The following is a 20,277-nucleotide window of genomic DNA, read 5'->3' on the forward strand; positions in this document are numbered from 1 at the left end:
ACAACATGAGCCAAGATATAAGAAAATGGCAAGAGCTCCTCAGTTGGAGGCTGATGCCCCCCAAACAGGGCCATGACACAGGAATTTGTGCAAAAAAACTAACCACAAGAGTTAATCTTATCATAACTATTGTGTGATTTAGCCACTGAAATACGGGTCATCAATTGTCCAAGGCAATGCACATGGAAATTATAAGGCCAATCAGTCAATTCGTAGACAAGTAATTGACAGGATCAATTTTCACATTTAATGTGACAGTGAACTTTGACCTAGTGACCCAATTTCAATAGGGGCCATCTACTGTCCAAGGCCAATGCACATGGGAAGTATGAAGCCAATCGGTCAATTATTGACAACAATTATTGACAAGTTATTGATCGGCAGCCATTTTCACATTTGGTGTGAGCAACAGTGACATTGACCTTTGACCTAGTGACCCCAATTGCAAAAGGGGTCATCTACTGTCCAAGGCCAATGCACATGGAAAGTATCAAGCCAATTTGTCAATTTTTTGAATAGTTATTGGTCGGAAACGAAAAAGTCTACCGACAGACCGACAGACCGACATCCAGCAAAACAATATGACCCCTCTTTTTCGTAGGGGGGTGTTGCGTATGATCGTATAGTGTTAATAAACTACGGAATCGTGCGTTAGGTTCGACCTTTTAATAAACGTTAATACGAACTTGTATATGTACAACATAAGAAGTGACGTCGAAAGTATACATGACGTCGCGTGCATGTTAGCGGATAAATGTCAACGTTATGAATTCCCGACATATTCCGGGCCTCGAAATGATATAAATTCTAACAACAGTAAAATATAACATGAAATTATTTTAACAAGTGTTATTAAATTAACGTAAGTCTCTGCTTATCACAATAATCACATAAAGTCTCTATTATCACATTATATAAACAGTCTCTAGATATTGTTTTCACATTCTTCAATTGGATAAAGTTTCACAATTGGTCGATGAGTGAGTCCATGTTTTGTTTGAACTTTCGCCGAACGAACGAGTCCGTCATTTCCCGGCACGAGTTCCTCCACAACGGCCAAGCGCAACTGCGTTCTCGGGCAGTCATCTTGAATCTGTACGACGTCGCCTACTGATATCGTCTGGTTGTTATTTCCCCGTACTTGACTTCTTTCTCTGAGTACCGTCAGGTATTCACGTCGCCATCTATCGCGGAAGTTCTGTATGAGTTGCACTCGTCGAGTACCTTGCTTCACAAGCGACGAACGATTGATGCAATAATCTGCTGGCAATGTCGCAGGCTCGACAGGAAGTGACGTTATCCGTCTTCCATATAGAAGATGGGCAGGCGTCAATGTTTCCGGCTGTCCTAGCTCGCCGGAAGTGACGTAAGTAAGGGGTCTGTCGTTGATAACGGCTTCTGCTTCAGTGACAATAGTCTGTAGTGTTTCATATGTCACGTACGCTTTACCAAGTACCTTCTTCGATACATTTTTGGTGAGACCGATCATTCTTTCCCACCAACCCCCAAACCAAGGGGCTCTTGTAGGGATGAATTTCCAATCGATTAATCGGTTGTTGAATTTGTCACGCACAACCGCAGATTCACACAAATTATTCAAATGTCTAGCAGCAGCCGTGAATGTCGTGCCGTTATCAGACATCATAATTTTTGGTGTTGATTTGCGACTACAGAAGCGCTTAAATGCAAACAGGAATGACTCCGCCGACAGATCTGGTACCAGTTCCAAGTGAACGGCTCTCGTACTGGCGCAGGTAAACAGACATATGTATGTTTTCATGTCGTTTCCGTTAGTGTCACGCACACTAAGAGCCCCGGAATAGTCAACACCTGTATACGTGAACGGGGCTACGTCTGACACTCTTGTCTTCGGTAACGGAGGAGGGTCTGGTGCTTTGTATGGTCTACCAGAAACCTTTTTGCAGATCACGCACTTTCGTAATATCGAACGAACGCATGGACGTATAGCTGGTATCCAGTATTTTCCTCTCAAAAGTGTTATAATTGAGCTGGGTCCGGCATGGTGCAACCTCTCATGGGCGTCCTTGGCTACCAGGTGCGTAAATGCATGCTTTGCCGACAGCAAAATCGGATGTTTCGTCTCTTCTTCTAAGGCTGCATTATGCATGCGCCCACCACAACGAATCACATTGTCCTTCATGAAAAGCTTAAGCTGTTTAACAAGCGGCGATACCTTCTTGTTATCTTTTAAACACTGGATTTCTTCAGGATATGATGTCATCTGGCAGGTTCGAATGCATGCTGTTTCAGCTTCTGTCATTTCTTGAATGGTTAGCTTTATGCCTGCTGGTTTTCGTTCATTGCGACAATAATGAATAAATCGCAGAACATAGGCAGTCACTCTGATCAGTTTCTGAAACGAACTGAATCTTTTCACGTCAATAAATTCTTACGAATTATTTGTTGCCGTTACTGTTGCCACAGTAACCATGTCACTCGTCGGTTGCCACTCCGACCAAGCATCGGGTGTAGAAAGCCACGTCGGTCCTTTGAACCACAGTTCACTCAATTGGAGTTGTGATGCTGATAACCCTTGTGTCAATAGATCGGCGGGATTTTCATGAGTCGGGCAAAACCTCCACTTCCGGTTCTGAGTCAAACTTTATATTTCTGTCAGTCTGTTCTGAACAAATCGTGGTAGCGTTTTCTTTGATACTAGCCAGCGCAAAACGATCTGGCTATCAGACCACAAGTACACATCGGAGAGTCCTGTCTGTTGTATGATATGTTGGCACAGACGGGCACCTGTCACTGCCGCCATTAACTCCAATCTCGGTATGGTTAACTTTTTCAACGGTGCGACGCGATTTTTTGACATCATCAGCGTGGTCTCGAAACCCCTGGAAATGTATGCTACCGCGCCGTATGACGACATGCTGGCATCACAGAATACGTGAAGTTTTGTTTCAGCAATGACGTCATGGTTGCCATGGAAGTAGCTACGTCGGAAATTGATTTTGACTGAAGAATTCAGGTCCGACGCAACATTACGCCATTTTTCTTGTACATCCATTGGTAATGGGCTGTCCCAATCGAATTTCTGTTGCCACAATTCTTGAAGAATAATCTTCGCCCTTACTGTAATAGGACTCAGTAATCCTAGCGGATCAAATACTCGTGAGATTTGTTGTAAAATTGCACGTTTGGTAATCACACCTTTTGTTTCTATCTGTATTTCCGCAAACGTCAATGTATCTTCTTTACAAATCCATTGCATTCCAAGAATTTTTGTGCAAGTGTCCGTGTCTAGCAATTTCTCTTCAGACGCCTTAGCACGAAGTTGTTCACTATTTGAGTTCCAAGCACGTAGATTGAAACCTGCCGCTGACATCAGTTTTCTCGAAGTTGAATAAAACTGAAGTAGATCTTGTTCATTAGAGAAACTTGATAACACGTTGTCAACGTACAAATCCCTTTTCAAATAATCGGTCACCCATTCACTACTGTTTAGTTCAAGATGCTTGCGAATTGTGGCACCTAAAATGAATGGCGAGCATGTTGCACCAAATAGAATAGTCCTGAATCTATATGTGGTCAGTGGACTGCACGGGTCACTCGGGTCACTCAACCACAGGAAGCGCGTGGCGTCTCTGTCAGATTCATGAAGACCAATTTGTAAAAACGCCTTCTCGATATCAGTGACTACCGCATATTTGTGCATCCTGAACCGCAGAAGAATCCCCGTAAGGTCATTCAATTCAGGTGGGGCGGACATAAGACAGTCGTTGAGGCTTGGTTGGTCACGAGATTGGCGACAACTGCAGTCATATACGATACGTATTGGTGTAGTTACCGAGTCTTTTTTCACTTCATGGTGTGGAATGTAATGCACTGTGTGTTCGTCTTCTTGTTGGTCTACTTTCTCAATGACACCTCCTTTAAGCTGATCGGCGATTATCTCTCCATATGTCTTTAACACTTCCGGTTCTTGAGATAATCGGCGTATGGTAGCCTCTGTCCGTCCCTTGCATATATCGTTGTTGGTTGGTAGAGTTGGGTGGTAATCTCTCCAGGGTAATTTTGCCACATACCGACCATCTTCGAATGAAATGCTGTTGCACATATATTCTTGAAGGTTACCGGAAGTACCGTCTGTTGACTCTTCTGAAGATATTCCCATAGACTCAAGCTGCCAAAACTTCTCCATTTCAAATGTACTTGGTGGAGCGCTGATGACATTCATCATGTGTAGGTCAGTGGTTCGATGTCCTGATACCGGAAGTGGTCCCGACAACAAATAACCAATCTTCGATTTCACCGCTGTTGGTCCGTTGCCTCTGATAACTCGGTCTTCAACTATATCCCAATAATAATCCGCACCAACCAGAAGCGAAATTTCAAACAGATCGTTGTTGTGTTCTGTGAGCGGATGGGCTAATTTCAGACCTCTCAGATACTCCAAATGACGTATTTCTGTGGGTATGTTCTGTAATGGCACTGCTATCGTTGGCACTACAAGAACTTCCAGTTTTATCAAATCCCTCGTCTCGCTTTTCAGGTAAATCTCGCTTGTAGGTATGGACCGAACCCCTTGTGACATTCCACCAAACGAAGCCAGAGAAATTGTATCATGTCCGGTAACAGGGAGATGTAGAACGCTCGCGAGGTCCTCTGTAATAAAGGATCGCTGTGCACCCTCGTCAAGTAAAATGTTGGCGGAAGAACTATGACTTTGGGATAGAACTTAGGCTACAGCAGTCTTCAATAAAACGTTTGTTCTATCATGGGAGGCTGTGTGTAAGATTGCACTGTTGGTCATAGCCGACTTGAAAGGAATGGCTTCCGGGTTCATGGACGAAGCGGGTGTCGTCTTCTTTGTGCGAATGCTGCTGTGGTGTTTACCTTTACAATGACGACATCGAAATTTAGATTTGCAGCCCGACACTTTATGGTGGTTCAGGCAATTGAAACACAAGCGTTTGCTTTTCACAATGTCAATTCTCTGGTGAATGTCTATAATCTTGTTGCACACCTGGGGTTGATGATATTCACTACAAAATGGACATATCAGCGGTTTGACATTACTTTTCATGGGACGGCTTACCTCCCTTTTTGAAGCTGTGAGGAATGAGGCAGTCGGGAGATGAAATTCGTGATCGTTGCTATAGCCGGCGTCCATGATTCTGATTTCCCGCCCGATAGCCACACGTAGCTCCTGAAGCTGCCACTTGTCATCTCCGTGGCTCCTGATAAGGTTGCGTCGCACATCCGGTGGGAGCTTCTTCATAATGATTGGAACAAGTAGATCTCCGAACGAATCTTGTGACTGTCCCAGTGACTCTAGACCCCGGATATAGGTTTCCATTTTGTCATGAAATTCACGAAGACTATGTACGGAATTGCGGGGTGGCGGAAGTTCTAATAATAATGTCATGAAGTTATCAATGATTTTGTGCGTCTGCCCGTAGCGTTCCCGCAATAGTTCGATCGCATTCTGGTAGTTTCTGCCTGTCAACGGAAATCCACCGATCGCCATAGCTGCGCTCCCTTCAATTAAAGATCGAAGATACGAAAACTTCTGTACATCCGTGAGTATTGGGTTCTGGTGCACCGCTGAGTCAAATGAGTCCCAAAATGTTTGCCACTCGCTTATGTTACCACTGAAAGTAGGCAATGTCAGTTTCGGAAGTTTAGTAGACGCAGTAACGTAATTCTCTCTATTAGATGTTTGGGTTGGAACACGTTCCTCTTCCGGTTGCGTTGAATGCCGTACATCGCCCGTCGTGAAATGATTTTGATTTGCATCTCTTTGTTCAAATGTTGTCTCATTTAATGTCTTGATTTTTTCTTGATATCTGTGTATTTTCATTTCAAGTTCAATGGTATATTCCTCACTGTCGAATAGTTCAGTTTCTATATCTCCGAGGTCTGCATGGTTGATGATCTTTTTATTCAATCCTCAGATCGTATGTGTCTTCTCTTGAATGATGTCCAGTAGTTTCTGCGACTCGGAGGTTGAAGAAATTTCTTCGAGTTTCTCAAATTGTTTCGCTATTATTCGACGCTGAGCTGCACGCAACGAAATGAGTTTGTTAAGTTGCATTTTTTTTTATTCACGGCACCAAAATGTTGCGTATGATCGTATAGTGTTAATAAACTACGGAATCGTGCGTTTGGTTCGACCTTTTAATAAACGTTAATACGAACTTGTATATGTACAACATAAGAAGTGACGTCGATAGTATACATGACGTCGCGTGCATGTTAGCGGATAAATGTCAACGTTATGAATTCCCGACAGGGGGCATACAAATTGGGACAGTGTCAATGAATGCCCTCGTTTGCAAAACAGGTATGCCTACCTTAGTGAGTCCAATTTGAGATAGGAATGTCACCATTTAAGGTACCTAAGAAAACAAACAAGGTAAACAGGTGCTATCAGAGGGGAGAGAAAGAGACAGACAGATAGACAGACAGAGATAGAGAGACAGAGGCTGAGAAAAGAAAGATAGACAGAGACATACATATATGTTTTAGTCATATATGGACAAGGAAAGTTAATTTTATACTAATTAGTATGAATAAAAAAGCAGTTATTTTGAGAAAGTTTTGTGAAGTTGTTGATCCTGTCTACAGGTCGGTGGTATGTTGGTAATGTATTAAAAGTAATATGTCAAAGGACTTCTTGACTTAGATAAGTTTAATGAAGTTCGGATTAAAACGTGTTAAGTAATAGAAGGGACAAGACTCTGGTGTACAGATAGACATACAGGCCGTAATTTGCAAACATATATAACCTGGCATCTCTGAAAATCATGTCAACACGGAACATTTTGTAAATTTTACCAAAAATCAAGTTTGTCTTGTATTGACATGTTAATTTTTACTTTTTTTTCTTATTTGTTATTTCTTGTTTTTTTCTTATTTGTTATTTCTTATTCCTTTTGAGTTATTTCTTACTAGTTATTACTTGTTACTTATTTTTTTATTAGTTATTACTTATTTCTAATTACAACTAAAATACTTTTTAGTTATTTCTTATAAGTTAACAATATGCCGGATCAATATGACAATATTGACAAATATTGATGGTTCAGTAAATGATACAAGAGGGGCATGATTGCCATTAACATCTCTACTGACAAATTGACTGCAGTTTTTGGCCATAATTATTTTACAAATGAGATCCAGATTGAAATTGAACAAGATCATTTTGACCATAAATCATCAAGGTTGGATCAAACTTAAGTTCTCTATAGCATTAAAAAAAAACTAATAAGGTTAAGCATTTACCTTAAAACATAATTTCTTGCCCCAGGATTAAGTGTCCTAGTATCAGGTTATACTCATGTCTTACATTGCTAAACCATGTGATGATACCCAACTGAATGAAAAATAACCATGTGAATTTTGTACATAAAATCTGAAATAAACCCATCAACAAACTATAAGAGCTAATAGTAAATAAGCTGTACCGTAATAAAGAAAACAAGTGGGCAAAGATGGCTCTGTATCGCTAACCATAGTCCACGAGCTACAAAAGTACCTATGTCAGTTTTTAATTTTTAACCGGACAACCAGACTTCCATTTGGACTTTTATTTCCATATACACTTTGAAGGATAACCGTTATAAAATTATTTTGAAATCAAACCAGTGGCTCATTTTTTTAATTTATTTTTTACGGAAACCTCCTATTAGTTGATATGGTAACAAGAGCTCGTCGAACACGAAATACCTCCCTTGATGCTTTCAGTAACGTTTGGCTTTTAATTTTAAGCTCTTTTTAAGAATGGGTCCTGAATTAAGAACTTTTAAGGCTGTGCGAACTCTTTCCATGAAGGGGGCTATACTTTCATGATCCTTACCCTAGCATTATAGTTAAAATCTGGAAACCGTTTTACCCAGTCCAGGTCACTGTGACATTGACCTCTGGCCAACTTACCTGAAAACAATCAATAGGGGTAATCTGCTGGTCATGGTCAACCGCCCTATAAAGTTTCATGATCCTGGGCCGAACTGTTCTTGAGTTATCATCCGGAAACCGTTTCACTGTTCTGGGTCACTGTGACATTGACCTTAAACCTACTGACCTCAAAATGAATAGGGCTCCATCTTCTGGTTAAGGCCAACTTCCCTATCAAGTTTCATGTCCTAGGTTAAAGCATTCTTGAGTTATCATCCGGAAACTGTTTGGTCTATGGACAGACCGACCGACATTTGCAAAGCAATATTTCCCACCTTCTTTGAAGGGGGGGGCATAAAACTAGAGGTCCATATGGATTTCAAATTCCTTGAGTAATCTTAGTACAAAAGGACTTTTCTTTTGAAATTATTTAAAACTCAGGTGGCAGTTTGGCTGAGTGCTGAACACATTGAAGTAGGAGTCAAAAGGATATATAATATTATTTTCCAATCGTTTGCTATGCCAATTAGAGTTCCATGCGGACTTCTATTCCTTGAGAAATTTGGCAGAGGACTACTCAAATACCACTTCTGTGAAATTAGTTTCTAATCAGGCTAGTGTTTGATTTTTCATGTTTTTTTATAATAATATTTTTTCGTTGCTAGCTATGGCATGCAGACTTCAATATGAATTTAAATTTCTTGACAAATGTTAGTAGAGGACTACCCAAGAATAAATTATGTGAAATTATTTTCAAATCTGGCTGGTTATGATACCTTAGGAACTGTTGTAGAATTTTTCTTTCTAGTTTCCTTGCTCATGTTCATCCTCCATGACTGTATTTTGTGAACAAGTTCTTCAATTCTTTTTTTTCCCGACTCTTCAGCCTGAAAATAAAGTACAGTGAATTGTTAAAATATTGTAAACAAACAAGAGGGCCATGATGACCCTTGATCCCTCACCTGAATACAATGAATTGGGGTATTCAGCAGCAGGGCGGGGTCTGATCCACCTTCTATACTTCAGATGCCTCTCTCATGCTGACCCAGAAAATGACCAGAAGGGATGAAAGATGCCTGATTTTGTATACATAAAATGGAAGATCTAATAATTTAGTTTGGACTATCCCCTAACAAAGGAAAAATGGTCAAAGTTGGACGCCCTGGAAAAAAGCTCTTTAGTCTATCAGCCAGATGGGTTGGGGTGTACCACTCAGGGGGGCAAAACAACACCTATCTTACTTGATTGTATACTAAATATAAAGAAACAAATTGTGTGATAACAATCTCAGTTGGGCAGCTATAAGTTATTATTGAGCTGTTTCTATGGCAACCGTCAGGCTTTGACTAAATAGCTAGTTTAGCTAGTATAATTCTCAAATATTTCTTCAAAATTGGTTCTAGAAAAAAAAGTTTGGTGTTAAAATGAAGATTATGATTATTTCCTAGTATTATCTGCAGTTTTATATGCAAATTAGTACATTTGCATATCTATGAATATTAATGAGATTGCAAGAACAGTTCCTAAAAGCTAGCGAGCCTCCAAAATAGTAGGGTCAATATATGAAAGAAAAATACCTTCAACCACAAAAAAATTGCTACAAAAGGTATTTTAACTGAACCTGGTAGGGTAGAAGCTTCTTTAAAACATATCAAAATTTTACCACAATCGGACCTCCGGATTTTTTTTTCAAGATGGCCGCCAATACCTATTTATGATCACAACTATGTAACCATACAATCAAATTTGATGAATTTGGTGTCTATTCCTAAGTTTCAAGGGGCAAAGAACACGTAAAATCATCAGACATTGTTTAAGCGTACAATAATACTCACAAATCCAACATGGCGTCCAAAATGGCCGTCAAGATGGCCGCCAAAACCTATAAATGATCATAACTAAGTAAATATCCACTCAAATTTGATTATTTGATGGCTATATATGGGTTTCAAGGGGCAAAAAACACATTTAGATCATCATACATTGTATAAGTTTATTATATTACACCAAAATCTAAAATGGCGTCCAAAATGGCCGCCAAGATATCCACCAAAACCGATTAATGATCATAACTATGTAACTATCCACTCAACTTTAATTAATTTGATGTCTATACCTACGTTTCAAGGGGCAAAGAACACATAAAGATCATCAGACATTGTTTAAGTTAACAATAGTACACACAAATCCAACATGGCGAATAAAAGGGCCGCCAAGGTGGCCGCCAAAACCTATTAATGATCATAACTATGTAAATATCCACTCAAAATTGGTTATTTTGGTGGATATACATAGGTTTCAAGGGGCGAAGAACACATTAAGATTATCAGACATTGTTTAAGTTTACTTTATTACACACAAATCCAACATGGCGTCCAAAATGGCCGCCAAGATGGCCACCAAAACCTATTAATGATCATAACTATGTAACTATCCACTCAGATTAGATGATTTTGTTGTCTATACCGAGGTTTCGAGGGGTAAAGATCACATTTCGTTTGTCAGACATAGTTTAAGTTTATTATGTTACACAGAAATCTCACATGGCGTCCAATGAAACAATACGAAGGACCGCAAGTCCATTACTTTTGACGTGATGCTTGTTATGTGAAACGCCATAGTTTGGACCTGCCGCAATTTCTGGATTTTGATAAGAGGATCGATATTTCAGCTTCAGGCAACACTGAATTGGCAGGGAATGATGCGTATCTTGCATCAGCAAAGCCAGAACCCTGGACTGTGGTCAGTCAAATTCTTGCCTATGATTATTTTGTACAATGGGGACAAAGCGTGCATTCTGTCAACATAAGTCTTAGTTTGCAACCTTGCCACAACCTTCACACCATTGTAACGTTTGACCAACCCTTTTATTGGAAAGCTGAAGAAATCATCATTGATGCGCCACAAAGTAGTTGAAAATGTTGTTCAGAATTTTGGATGTTTCATAAACGTATGAACTTGCGGGGGGGGGGACACGAAAAGCTGTCCAGAGGGCTTCACGGGACCATCTTCTTGTTGAAAAGTGCATTCACAGCCAGCTTTCAGCCAAAATGACCCAGGAAGATCCAGACGTTCAGATGCTGCTGGATCATGCCAAGGATTTGTACTCTTCCCTTTTGAGGGGAAAAACGACGCTAGCAGATGATATGTTATGCGATTTTGATCAAACTCGAGAGGGCTACAGAGAAGAAGAAACATGAAATTGCCCAGACCTCAAAGACAAGCATAGTATGGCTGAATTATTAGCTTATGATTAACAATTCAAAGGTGTTGATTAAAGCATATCGTACTGGGTGTTGGTTGATGCATTAGGCAGTGCCCAATTTGCTATCCATCTTTGTTGCTTCTGGATACAATACCTGCAATCTGCGTATTACTACATATATCTGCAGCAAATAAGCAACCTAGAAGAAACGCACCCGGACGTTTATCGAAAGTTCGGTATTGGTTTTCACGTTGTTTGTAGGAGCCATCAGTGCTAGGCTGGGCTAGGACTTGATCTTGTTATTGAGCAAACATTGATGATGTTTTTATAGAGCACATGTGGTCTAACTCGCGGCAGTGGAATGACCGAGGAAATGCAAACCCCTTGGACCCTATCTGCAACATCCGAGCACAACAGTGCGATGCAGGATTTCACAGACCTGACCTATTCTACAAGTACACAACACAAAGACTCAATTGAAGCGTACATCAAAGGGGATTCTTGTGATCTAGAGAAAATTCAGATACAGATTACAACCTGAAAACCATACACAGCTGACTCTACTCTCAGTAACATGGTCAATGGGATAGTGGCTGGGTCACATGTGAATGTAAATGCAATTGAGGCGGTTTGGAAAACGATCATAAGAGATATCATAGGAAAGTCGATCTTAGCTCATAAATTCACGAGAAAATACAGAACCAAGTCTCTTTGAAATAGCTTGGCTGTTAAGATCGCTTCTGACAGTGCTTTTGATCCTGCTCTTCTGTTCCAGCGTTTTCTGGTGGTTTCAAAATATGGAGATCCTTCCCTTGCAGTCGTATTGTCTTATGAACTGAGCTCCCATCCTGCTGCCTTCTTTGAAGCCAAGAACATACTTTGTACAGCAGATAAGCCTCAGATCGCTCAGGCAATTTGATAGTATGCTGTAGACACAACTTGTGAGGCTGTGATGAACTGTATTCATGAAACAGATGCATGATGGTGGCACTTTGCTGCATCGTTAACCATTGAGAATGGCGACTCATATAACGCAATAGCCGAGTCTTATGTTGATTCAGTGAAAGGCATTACGGACAAGCGACAGTGGGGTTTGATGGCTACGAAGACGGTGATTGTAACAAAGACAAAACGCACCGGTAACGTGAATCATATTGTGAGTTTCAGCAAAGAAACAGAATGCTCATGTAAAAAAGGAAGACTTTTTGTCTCGTGACAGAAACAAGGCCGGTATGATAAGATTGCTCTGATCAGCACAACTCTGACTAAAATGGGATGCTATGTTGTTCTGTCTTTAGGGGATGCAGACGTTCAAATTTTTAAATACAGTATAACGATCCCGTCGTTGCACCACAACGTTGGTGGGCGAGGATACAGATTTGCTCATCTTGATCCTGCATTACTCCGAAAGGGACAATAAGACCATCTTCTTCCGCTTTTATGTAAATAAATAGTCAAAGGAACGCAAAGTGTATAATATTAACATTTTGAAAGAACTCGTGCTTATTCAGGCTGTAATTAATCTTCAATGATTTTCATCAACGGTAAAAAATCAAGTCTACAGAAGTTAATAAAACCTGGTCCTATCATGAAGTCATGTGCTGGTTCATTCTCTCTTCCAAATGTCGTAAATTGGATTTTATGATTATTCAACTCCTTAGTGATAACCTCAATTCGATTAAAATGTTTCTGGTCTCCTAAACTATGGTATTTTACATAACAACCATAACGTTTGAGTAACAAGTTATGGACGGACTTGTGGTCCTTCGTATTGTGTTGATGGCCATTTTGGACGCCGTGTTGGATTTCTGTGTAACATAATTAGCTTACATTTTTTGTCTGATGATATAAATGTGATATTAATGTGTTGATGCTCTCTGAAACCTGTTCATATACACCAAATTCATCAAATTTGAGTGGATAGTTACATAGTTATATTTTATAATCATTAATATGTTTTTGCGGCCATCTTGGCGGCCATTTTGGACGCCGTGTTTGATTTCTGTGTAACATAATTAGCTTACATTTTGTCTGATGATATGAATGTGATATATATGTGTTGTTTGCTCTCTGAAACCTGTTTATATATACCAAATTCATCAAATTTGAGTGGATAGTTACATAGTTATATTTTATAATCATTAATATGTTTCGGCGGCCATCTTGGCGGCCATTCTGGACGCTGTGTTGGATTTGTGTGTAATAAAATAAACTAAAACAATGTCTGATGATCTTAATGTGTTCTTTGCCCCCTAAAGCCTATGTATAGACACCAAAATCGTCAAATTTGAGTGGATATTAACAAAGTTATGATCATTTTATAGGTTTTGGCGACCATCTTTGCGGCCATCTTGGCGGCCATTTTGGACGCCATGTTAAATTTCTGTGTAACATAATTAACTTACACTTTGTCTGATAATATTAATGTGTTCTTTGCCCCCTAAAACCTGGGTATAGACACCAAATTCATCAAATTTAAGGTGATAGTTACATAGTTATGATCATAAATAGGTTTTGGCGGCCATCTTGGCGGCAATTTTCGACGGCATGTTGAATATGTGTGTACTATATTAAACTTAAACTCTGTCTGATGATCATTATGTGTTTTTTGGCCCTTGAAATCTAGGTATAGACACCAAATTCATCAAATTTGATTGGATAGTAACATAGTTATGATCATTAATAGGTCTTGGCGGCCATCTTGAAAAAAACAACTTTCCGGAGGTCCGATTGTGGTAGACTGTTATCAACCTTTTTCATATGCTACTGACATGCATCTTCCAAGATATATAGGTGTAGTTTTGCCCCCCTTACTGGTACACCCCACCTCAATTTTGGGTACTTGGCTGAAGGACTAAAATGGTATATATCGGCAATATACCAACCGAAAAGCACTTCATGTGAAGACCGAAAAGCACTCAATTTCTCTCCATTTACATGTAAAATTGCGTTTCCGTTGTGTGTAAACGGATTTAATTAGTATGGTTATATTTCATGCATATTTATACTACGTTTTGTTTGTTATGAGGTATTATTGCCCAAAATTGGATATACATCCGCCGACTTTTAGAATAGGTAGTGTCAGTAATAAATGTATTTCTACCTTCAAAGCACATCTAAACAAAGACAAACAAAAAATCACCATGCATTACTACGATGGCGAGCGGACGCTGAATGTTCTTCATGCACGTCTGCGAATGCATTGCAGCAACTTAAATGGACATTTGTACTGCGAAAAACATTTCGGAAAGTCCATATTGTCAATGTGGAGGGATTAAAGACACATACAACTTTTTCTACATTTGCCCAATTTATAATGATAAAAGAGCAATCCTATTTGACAATATTTCCAGTTTTCAACCCATAACTTTACAACTTCTTCTCTTCCACACATCACGAACAGACCTCATCCTGCTAATGATGCCCCGACCCGCAACTGTTTCTTTTATTATCGTAACTTTCTAAAGTCGCGATAACTCTGTGACTTTTATCTCATTCTTTATTACAAATTAATAATGCTGATGTATACAAACGTAATATCTTTCGTTCGCTATCTACATCATCATCTTACGCTTTTGTATTATTTCCCCTATCCTTTTTTCATTTCGATACTGTATACTTATAAATGCTTATATTATTCGCTATTCATTGTTTCGACATTATTTACATCGTAGTCATATGCTCCATTTTTTACACCTTATCAGCAGCACCACCAAAGGACAGAAAAGAGACTTAGCATCAGCTTCAAGCTTTATTCTCAATTCTGTCAATTTATACTTTGCAATCCTTTTTGTTAAGCATATTTCGTCGAATGTTGCTAGTATGTTTGTATTGTATCATATTGCTTACATGCTGTATATGAATAGCCAAATAAATATTGTTTAAACCAAATGTATTGCTTCAGAATCACATGTTGTTTTTTAGATATGAAAGATGCACATGTGTCTTATTTATACTGTATTCTGGTCTTTAATGTATCTTATTTATATGTGACTACGTGCTAATGTTTTGAAGAAATGAAAGATTCAATTGTGTCTTATTTATATTTTATCCATGTCTTAAATGTGTCTTATTTATATAAGACTTCATGCTATACTGCCAGTGTCATGCGAAAATGGATCTTATTTCTTAATTTCCACCTTCACACTTTATTAGCGCCGTCTTTAATTCTGTAAATTCAGTAAATTAATTAATTTAATAAAAATGTGCAACGGTAATGTGGATCAATTCTCGTTGTTTATTGTTAAAGTACACAACACTTAAGCAATAAATGAAATCAGTTATTTTGGCTGTAAATCCAATGTTTCCAGTACAGTAGCCAGGTTCCTGTGTATTGAGCTGATAAGATAGTGATCACCACAGCAGGTTGCTAATACACAGTGTAGACTTCCCCTGTTTTATTATTGTATTTGTTCTTTACCTGATTGGAGTAAATGACATGTATTCATTCGGGTCTGCTGGCGTTATGTTAAATGTCATTTAATGCGAAAAGCTGATTTTCTGACATAATTTCAATCGTTTAAATTTTAAACACAATTTAATGAAACAATGAACATATTGTCGCGATGAAACATGATACATAAATCAAGCTGACAGAATAGTATCAGTTTTTAATTATGTGTAATTTAATTCGCACCTGTCGCTTAACTCGACGTTCAATGGCACGCGCACTTAACAAAATTTTAAAACATCAAGTGTATCATTATAGTTCTTTTTATAAAATATGTACAAATATTATATGTTATATATTGTTTTATTTTGTTTATTTACTCAACCAGAAAGAAACATTGTTATGTATAAAGCGCTTTACTTTTGCAAAATTCTACTTTAAATAAAGAAATATCGTATTTATTTTGTTAAGTGTACGTGCTTGATATATTCATAAAATAGCAGTTTATTTTTTTTTAAACAAACGGCGCTCGGCCGCTGATTGTGTATTGTTATATATACAATTATGATAAGAAACAGTAGCAGACAACAGGCATCAGGTTGAAAAGAAGAACTGATATATTTATTTAACGTGCATAACATCATCAACTAAAAATGTTTTGAATTTTTAAATTGAGAACGGAAATAAGGATATATCCTTTTTAAGTTTACGCGCTTGGTTTAATATTACTTGCTGAAATTTAGTCAACTCTTCAGGACACCCTCTTTTTATAGACTTCGAGCCGCATTACAGTCAAAAAAGTGCTTTTCGGTGGCCAAAAAATACTGTTGTGCTCTTTATTTAAACCTAAATCAATATTTAACGAAGTCAACATTGACTAAATACATATATACATCTTTTCAATCCATCAAAATCGGCTCTTATAGCTTTCTTTTATGTATATATAGAATATTTGAGTGATTTTCGGTGATTCTGTCCTTACGCGGGAGTGCTTTTAGGTGGCGTAAAATTGTTATTGTGCTTTATATTTAAATTTAAATCAATAATTATTGAAGTCGTTATCGACTAAATACATATATACATCTTTTCAATCCATTAAAAATGGCCTTTATAGCTTACTTTCATGTATATATAGAGAGAAATCGAGTGCTTTTCTGTGATTCGGTGCTGATATATATATAGAAAAAATTTAAGACAAGATTTGAGGAATAGAACAATCAGCTATAAAATGTACTATAGGTTGACAATTTGCCTGTTTTGCAATCAAACTATAATGAAATATAATTGTATTTTATTTCGGTTCAAATGGAGCCTATGTCACTCAATTTCGATATTATTTGTCCCTTGTCAGGGGAAAAAAGTACAGCAACACATTAATAAAGGGCCTTGTTTACTGACTTTCGTTCTCTTAAAAAAGTAATGAAATGAATTTACTGAAAAACTGAGTAAATGACGAAAATTATACTAACGTGGAAAAGATAAAATAGCATGCGTGTCCTGTGGTACGAACCTGGGACCACTAGAAGCCAAGGTACTACAAATGCACTAGGCAGATTTTTTACTTTGAATGGCAGTTTAAATGCTTTTATCATATGGGAGTTTTTTCGTATTTTTTAAATGAACAGCGATACGAAGGCGTTAAGATCCGTCTGATTTGAATTTTGTTTATGTCCCCCACCACTATAGCGGGGGACATATTGATTTTGCCCCGTCTGTTGGTTTGTATGTTGGTTTGCGTCACACTTTAACATTTGTCATAACTTTTGCAATATTGAAGATAGCAACTTCATATTTGGCATGCATGTGTATTTCATGGAGTTGAACATTTTGAGTGGTAAAAAAGTCAATGTCATCCTTCAAGGCCAAAGGTCAAATATATGGGTCAAAATCGCTTATTTAATATATACGTTTGCAATATTGAAGATAGCAACTTGATATTTGGCATGCATGTGTACTTCATAGATCTGCACATTTTGAGTGGTGAAAGGTCAAGGTAAAGGTTATCCTTCAAAGTCAAATGTCAAATATATGGGGGGATATAATGTTTCACAAACACATCTTGTTTTGAATATATTTCAGTATTGATCTTTATTGTCAGGAGTATTACTTAGCTTATTAAAAATATAATGCATACATTCTTTTTTGAATATATGACAAACTGTGTTTTTAAATTGTCATTTTTCTTAATAATATTAAGAACAAGCTTTTAATAAATATAATGCATTTTAGGATATCCATGTCCCAAACTTTTCAAGTTGAACTCAATTGTTGAGATCATAAATTCAGTGTAACATTTATAATTCATTTTTATAAGAGGTGAATTTATGTTTTCTGTTTAAAGAGGCAAATTAATGTTTCTTGAAAATTTGATTCGGAATAGAATTCAACAATACAATTTAGTGTTACTAATAATAAGTACGTATTTATCAACCACTCAGAGCTTTCATGTACAGATGTTCAATCAAGTTTGGTTTATAAGATTGCTTATCAAACTTTGTTTTGAAATGATTGTGAAAGCTTGGGTATTGACACACATTGGTACGACAGTACAAATGGAAAATATTGTGGTTCAATTGCTGTACATGCGTGTAATGTGGGTTTATAATAAAGAATCAATATCTCGGCTTCTTACTTGATTTTAGCTACATTCAGCAATTAAGCAATATTATTTTTGCAAAAGGCTCAAGTCTACAACTATTCAAAAAGGAAAAACTTTGCAAACATCGTTTTTAACATTCACAATATTTATTACTGGTGGAAATTTCAAACCAAGCAAGTGTTTTTTTATCATCACAAATTCAGTGGTCATTATTTTCAGTTCATTCTTGTACTTAAAAGGTAACATAAGGTTAATCGAGTTTTAATGAGATCTACTTGATACAAGTTGTTTTCAATTTTCTTGTTAATAGTTTCAGAGTGTTTTCATAAGATACATGTAAACCTTCAAAGTGTCAAATATGATACTTACAACAGGTATGAGATATTTCTGGTGTAAATCCAGCCCATACTGATTATAGTTTGACAACATGTAAAATTTCATCACCATTTTGAGTCTTTACCTTATAGGTATAATTAGTAGCTCCATTAATAGACTTTTAACTTGTACATGCACAATTGTCCATGATTAAACAAAATATACATAGTCCTTATTTATTGCAGATACGGACCGCTTCTTCTTACCCAAGGGTCTACTGTTCGTACGAGGTTAACCCCAAACGACATATTTCTTACACATCAATTATGCTTCCTACAAAGATTGCACACTACCACTGACCTTGTTGTTAGCTCTACATCGACCCTATTTTGGGCTTCGAATAATTCTGAAGGTCCAAATTCTTGGTTGTTCCAAAATGACTCTTACTCTTTTCACTACTGCTTTTTACAAAGCTTTAACAATTGCATGTGTTTCAAAGAATACTATGAACACACCCATATCACCTCACCTCATTGTGACCCTCACATTTACCTTGTGTTTGGCTATCACTAAATCAGAATGTCAAAACTGTTGGTTTACCAGAATTTACCAATCCCTTAATATCAATTAGACTTACTGTTGGTTGACCTGGTTTGACTTTATTTTTTAACATGACATTGCTCTTCCTTTGGACATTTTCAAATGAGCCAATCCATGACTTTCAGAACAAATTCAGACATATTCATATGAGCCAATCAATCAGAAAATATTCAGCAATACACTGTAACTCCAATATAACGCGCTTCGTTATAACGCTGAATCCAAAATAACGCGGAGGGTGCTTGGATCCCATTTTTTCCCCAACCTTCCATTTGATTTCTGATTCAAATCCGTATTATGCAACTTCATGTATTTTCAGACAATTCAAAGATGGCGGCAATCACATGTTGATTGCTTTATTCATTCTATTATTATGTCATTTAATCTTTCAGTTCGTGTATAAGAAATTAAATAATGCAGACGATTTATTTACATGCGAACGCAGTGTACCGGTAATTGTTAACAGAGTTTCACTATGACGCAATAAAACAATTTTTTGTACATGAGTCGTATTGCATTCAATCTAAATTTAAAGTCGCTCGTCCATTGAAAGCTCTGCCCCATAATGCACTGTACTCTTAACACTTCTGAAAATGGCATATATGCGTACGGTTGTGTTTACGAATTTCTTAAACATATATCGTCATTAATGTTCAAGATTATTATTTTTTAAGTGATGTTGCAATTTTATTGGATTATCGGATAAATGTGCACATAAGAAAAGCGGTATGTATACTGTTATCGATACGATTCGGTTTATATGCATGTTTTTGCGTCAACACAGCATGGCAATATACATGACCTATATTGTAGGCTATTCTATACCTGTTTTTTTTATAGCGCCCTGCAGTAAATGAGCTCAAAACCTATAACGCGGATCCGTTATAATGCTGTTTCGCGGCTTGGACCCCATTGACCGCGCTATATTGGAGTTACAGTGTATTCATTTGAGCCAATTAATCAGAACTTATTCAGACTTACTCATATGAGCCAATCAATCAGAACATATTCAGACATCTTCAAATGAACCAATCAAACAGAAAATATTTAAAAATATTCAAATGAACCAATCAATCAAAACATATTCAGATCTATTTACATGAGCCAATCAATCAAAACATAATCAGACTTATTCAAATGAGCCAATCAATCAGAACATATTCAGACGTATTCATTAATGAGCCAATCAATCTGAACATATTCAGACATATGCAGCTGAGCCAATCACTAAGAACATATTCAGTCATATTCAAATGAGCCAAACAATCAGAACATATTCAGACATATTCAACTGAGCCAATC

At 37.5% G+C, this 20,277-nt stretch overlaps 1 protein-coding gene across 1 annotated transcript in view; it reads left to right on the forward strand.

Annotated features, from left to right (window-relative positions):
* The window catches only part of LOC127872589 (breakpoint cluster region protein-like), a 96,813-nt gene that overhangs the window by 8,828 nt on the left and 67,708 nt on the right, over nucleotides 1-20,277 (forward strand). The window lies entirely within an intron of this gene.

Source organism: Dreissena polymorpha, chromosome 3 (assembly GCF_020536995.1).
Source record: "Dreissena polymorpha isolate Duluth1 chromosome 3, UMN_Dpol_1.0, whole genome shotgun sequence".
Classification (NCBI taxonomy): Eukaryota; Metazoa; Mollusca; class Bivalvia; order Myida; family Dreissenidae; genus Dreissena; species Dreissena polymorpha.